We start from the raw sequence: 5,522 nt of genomic DNA, 5'->3' as shown, positions 1-5,522 counted from the left end.
GAGGCTGTTGAGTCTGAAATGCAGGTTTTGGTCTTTTAGCTTCCAGCTCTGACCTTGCCCTGAATCTGTCCCCTCCTGGAGTGTCTGCAACTGTCTGGGATGTTCTTCCTTTGGAAATAATCTGACTAAGGAGCAGGAAACTGAAAAACGGCAGTGAGACGGGGATGGGATACGCTGACCCAGATTAATCTGAGGTTCTGATTGGAAGTGAAAAGCTGGCCTTCATAGAGCAGCAGCTTGAGTTTGAGTGCTGCAGAGGCCGAAGAATGAGCTCACTCTGAGCTCCGACCAGGGTGGAGTTATTGGATTTACTCAACACACAAACAGTCATTTCCTGGAGAGCCAACCCCACCCATCATCAGATGTGAGGTCAGAGCAGACAGCGGTGGAGGAGAGGCTTCCTGCTCCGCTCCATCTGAGCTGCAAACAAACAGCAGAAACAATGTGGCTCTGGAACAACAACACATCATTTCTAATGAAGACGGTCAGCCTTCCTCTGATAACATGTTCCTTCACAAGAACAACATAAAAACAGAAAAGGCAGACTGCTGCTCCCCATGAAGGTATTCCTGGATCCAGTTTAGATGCAAAACATGCAGCAGTATTCATCTGAGGATGTCGGATTATTTTCCCTCTGGATCCATCTAGGAAATTAAACCCTAAACCAGCAGAGAGACATGAGGAAGTGGCCTGAATGGACAGACCAGGCTACTAAAGTTCTGTTTGGTTCTTTCATTCTGGCTGTTTGAGGAATGAAAGGAACCTTTGTTTTGTTTTTTCGTGTTTCATGGCTGCATACGCTTTATAAAGTTACTTTAACATGACACTATAGGGCTCTGCTTTAATGTTTCGTTCTTTTTGGTACATTTTCTTTAAAGATTTCTTTAGCTCTGCAGTATGAGACTAAAACCCGTCTTAGCGCTGCCCTCCAAGAGCTGAACGTGTTTGTTGAAGGCGAGTTTTTATGCTGGTTTAAACAGTACGTTCAAGAGAGCAAACACCATCTAAATAAATATTGTTGCAGTAAATGTAAAGGTTCCAGAAAACTCAAAAAATGGGAAAACGATGCAAACAGCAAAAAAATAAAATTAAAAAAACAGCTGCAAGCTAAGAAAAGCTGCAAACGACGGAACCAAACGCACAGGGAGATGCTAAGAGATTTAAAGTATTTAAAAAAAGATTGAAAGAATTTTCTTTTGCTTTCTTCCCTCCAAATGTCCTCCTGTTTACGCTTTTGCTAACCATCTGGTCCATAGACCTGCTGAATTCCAACGTCCGCCCTAACCCCTTAATCCCTCAATCCCTGCATATAGCGGGGACTATATAGTGAACTCATTTAACTGACCGTTCGGACGGATGATCAGTACTTTAGCTCTCTGTCGGCACATAACTCTACCTCCTGCACGGTGCCTACGCCATTTCTGTTCTATGTTGCCACAACAACAAATTCAATGACGCTGTGAGGAGAGCTCTCGCGAAGCAATCTGGGATAAATCTGCTCATATAGTGACTATGGATGGTCACTACTTTACAGATCTACTTTACAGCAGCAGCGTCCACTACGTTTTCATCCACTAGATGTTCTGACACTCATGTAAAATGGCATAAACACCATATAGTGATTACATTCAGACACAGCCACTGATTTGTAGAAATGTCTTTTTTATGCTCCCATATAGGGAGATAATTGGCTCCACCTAGTGGATTGGAGTCTTATTGTACGGAAGAGGATTAGGACCACTGGAAAAAAAAAAAAGTTAACAGATTTTTTTTATTTTATTTCAGTATAGTATGGGAAAAAAGTCAGAATTCTGACTTTAATCTCAGAATTCTGACTTTTTTCTTAGAAGCCAAACTTTTTTTATTGTCAGAATTCTGAAAAAAAAGTCAGATTTCTGAGAAAAAAGTCAGAATTCTGACTTTTTTCCCCCATGTTAAACTGAAATAAAATTTAAAAATCAGTTAACTTTTTTTTTTTCAGTGGCTCTAATCCTCTTCCGTATTACTGTGATGTGGGGCTAGTAATAGCATTTCTGAACTTGTTTTTGCTAGATGCAGAACATTAGCCTGGGTGCCATTCCGAACTTAGTCCCGCCCACAAGGTTTGATGTCGGGAAGTTCGGTCTGGCATTGCTCCATAGTAGCGCGAGTATGATCGCCCACTCTCTGGCGATCCAATCAAATTGTCAGGGCGGTCTTTATACGATGATGGACAGATGATCAACAGTAACGTAATTAACCACGTGACCAATGTGCGCTTGGGCGACAACAACAATGGCTGCCGCCGGAGAGTTTAGGTGAGTAGATTCTGCTATTAGGTCTGTTCTAGAAGATATCGACAGCAAATTAATTTTAAAAGAGGAACAGAGAAACGCGATCAAGGCTCATCTTCTTATTCTAGGCGTGCAACTGCACGCTTTGATTTTTGTTGACAACAACTATGCGTCGCTTAACATAGGTCACGCACTCCGTTGCTCTTATTGGTTGTAGGTCTATCCAATTGAGTGCAGAGGCATTTTTTTTCCTGGTTCGTTCGAAACACGCCCCATAATCACAGCTCTATGGAGCAGTATCAGACTCATATTCTGACTAGAATTGAGTAGGACTACGTCAGGCTAGCAGAACATTTTACTTTGCATGTACTTTTATTTATGTATTGCAATTGCTAATCGAATTTGAGGATTTGCTGTAAAACTTGTTTTCTCCCCAGGGCAACTGTGCCTACATCACCTGTATGGGCTACCATCATCACAGCGCCGCAGTCAGGTATAAAATTACTCCAGTGTGAGCCAGGTTAGGCTAGACGACGCTAAGCTAAACTAGCTCAAACTTTCCGTCATCCTGACCATCCATGTCTACACTAAGCCCCGCCCCTCAGGATCTCTTGATACTTTGCTGGTATCTTTAAATTAGTCTGTGGGCGGGGCTATGTTTTTTTAGATCAAACTAAGCTACAATTTAAAGTAATTTTTCGGTTCAGTATGCCATATAGAATCACTCAGGTCTGCTCAGTGGAGCACTGGGTAGCCCTGCTGCCTTGCAGTGAGAGGTTTTGGGTTCGATTCCCAGACCTGGTGGCCTAGTGGTTGAGTAATTATGCTCGGATCCCTGAGGTTCTGAGTTCAAGCCCCACTCCCACCGACAGCAACCCCACACTGCTCCTCCTGGCACCGCACAATGGCAGCCCACTGCTCCCCAAAGGGAAGAGTTAAATGCAGAGAGTGAATTTGATTGCTTTGTACTTCTGACAGTGTAATGACAATAAAGTTGAATTCTTCTTCTGGTATGTAGCAGCAGGTCTGTAAGAGTTTCTGGGCTGATCAGGAGGAACTGTCCAAACTGAATCAGAATCAAAAGAAATTGGAACAGAGTAAAATAGTTTTATCAAATGAGACTCGTTCTTTTAAAAAAGAACTGGAAGCAAAAACCAACAGATTCAGACCCAGTCTGATCCAATATGGTCGCTTCAGGTTCCACAAACACCAACAGGAAGTTCCCCAGAGCTAAAGCTTCTGATGTTCCGTTTAAAAAATGGCCAGAACCAGGAGAACCAGCATTTTCTTTCTGTTCTGGTCCATTTCCAGCAAGACTTCAAAGTTTCAGCCTGAGACCAAATTCCCTGCTTTTTTTTTTTTAATTTGACCATGGAGGATGTTCTTCAACACCAGAACCCATTCTGAGCCCTCCAGATGTTCTAGGCATAGATCTGCGATCGGTTCTTCAGTTCTCAGGTTCTCCCCCTCTTAATGTTTGGAAACTTTCCCAAACAAATGTTGGGAAAACATTCTGGGTAGAACCCTGCAGCAGGGTCAGAGGTCACAGACTGGTAGACAGCTGAGCAACAGCTGCACCAGATTCTTATTCTGAACCCAAATAGAACCTTCTGCTACATTAACAAAACCTTTATTAGAAACTATGAAGATACATTGAAGAACCCGTGTACTTATCATCTGTCTGCAGATGGTTCTGTTTGCTGAAAACCAGCTTTAAAAGAACTGAACAGCATCTCTGAACATCAACTGAAGCAGAGATTTAATGTTTGGGTTCTGATGGATTCTGAATGGAAGAAAATTACCTGTTCCAGAAAATAAAATCCAAAAAAATTGTTGTCTTAAGCAGAACATTCAATCAAAACATGGAAACTCTGGTTCAAGGAGAGTTGGATCTGCATCATGGAGAAAAGAGGAGGAACCAAAACAGCCACAGTGGAACCACTGCATGGTTCTGGGGCAGATTTAATCCGGGGATCTAATCTAAAGGGTTAGAACAGCAGCTGTAGTCTGAACCACATTAATAATCTGAACCCATCAGAACAAAGTCAGGTTCTTGTTGGTTGGATTCAAGTTTCTGAAATGTATTTTTTTTAGTTTGCAAACAGCAGGTCGGTTCTGGTTCTGCTTGTTCTCTCAGGGGAACCTTCCTCCATCAGAACCTGGGGATGCAGGCCGCTGTTTTCCAGCATTTTCTGCGGACAGAGCGAAGCTGCGCAGCGGCCTGTGGAGCCGCAGACAGCCGGGGAGAGGAGGGCGGAGGCCGGGGCACAGGCTGACCGGACAGCCGCTGAAACGAAGCGGGATAAAGACCATGGCAGCAGCGGTTGTTATTGTCCCGCTCGGAGTCTCCTCCCGCTGCCGCTGCGCGGCCACGCCTGTGCTCTCATGGCGCACCGTTATTATCCTCCATCCTCCGCTGGTGAGGGGCGGGGGGCCGGAGGCGGCCAGGCGGGCTCACAGGCTCCGCGGCCCGGTTACGGACCGCTGCTGGGTTCGGGTTCCTGGTTCGGTAATGGGAGTGTTTTCGGTCCGAACCAGCTCAGATTGAGGCCGAACTCCCCGACATGGAGCCCGGTTAGCGGAACCTCAGAACCCAGCCCCCCCTCCCTCACCTCCCGCCCTCCCTTCTTTCATTCCTCGGAGCTCCAATCACAGCGACTACAAAAACCCAACAGAACCGAACCGAAACGAACCGCAGCGTTTACCTGCTCTGAGGTCCACTGCGAGGATCCAAACTTCGGCTGCGGAGGAGAGTCTGCAGAGCGGAGCGAACCAGGAGGAGAAACTGGAGGAGGAGCAGGGAGGGAGGGGGGGGCTGCTGCTGCAGGGAATGACGGGAAAAGATCCGCACTGACCCTCCTCCTCCTCCATCAGCCCGAATCAGAACCACCGCTTCCTCTGAAGTGATTTAATGGCCAAACAGAACCAGGACTTCAAAACAAGATCCAGTTAGGATTTAGATCCTGGAACCAGTGGCGGAACCAGGGGGGGGGGGCAGCTGGAGGGAGGGTCAGGGCATAAGACTGAGTTTTATTGTTTTGGATGTTTTATTTTCCAGCTGGTGGGCTGCTCAGTGGGTCTCTCTGCATGGAGTCTGCATGTTCTCCCTGAACATGTTTGGGTTCTCTCTGGGTACTCTGGCTTCCTCCCACAGTCCAAAAAACATGACTGTTAGATTTATTGGCTTTTCTAGATTCTCCGTAGGTGTGTGTGTGTGTGAATGGTTGTCTCCCTGAGCCTGTGTGGGTT

The 5,522-nt window shown here is 45.7% G+C and overlaps 1 protein-coding gene across 1 annotated transcript in view; it reads right to left on the bottom strand.

Annotated features, from left to right (window-relative positions):
• Positions 1-5,125, bottom strand: part of sptbn1 (spectrin beta, non-erythrocytic 1) — a 56,084-nt gene extending 50,959 nt beyond the window's left edge. The window contains exon 1 of the mRNA XM_015371431.1: positions 4,979-5,125. The gene's annotated coding sequence lies outside the window, so the exon portion shown is untranslated. The remainder of the gene's footprint in view (positions 1-4,978) is intronic.
• Positions 5,126-5,522: the final 397 nt, after the last annotated feature.

Source organism: Cyprinodon variegatus, unplaced genomic scaffold (genome assembly GCF_000732505.1).
Source record: "Cyprinodon variegatus isolate N-32 unplaced genomic scaffold, C_variegatus-1.0 Scaffold58, whole genome shotgun sequence".
NCBI classification, from domain to species: Eukaryota; Metazoa; Chordata; class Actinopteri; order Cyprinodontiformes; family Cyprinodontidae; genus Cyprinodon; species Cyprinodon variegatus.
The sequence above is the reverse complement of the archived record's forward strand: the minus strand, read 5'-3'. Positions and strand labels throughout refer to the sequence as shown.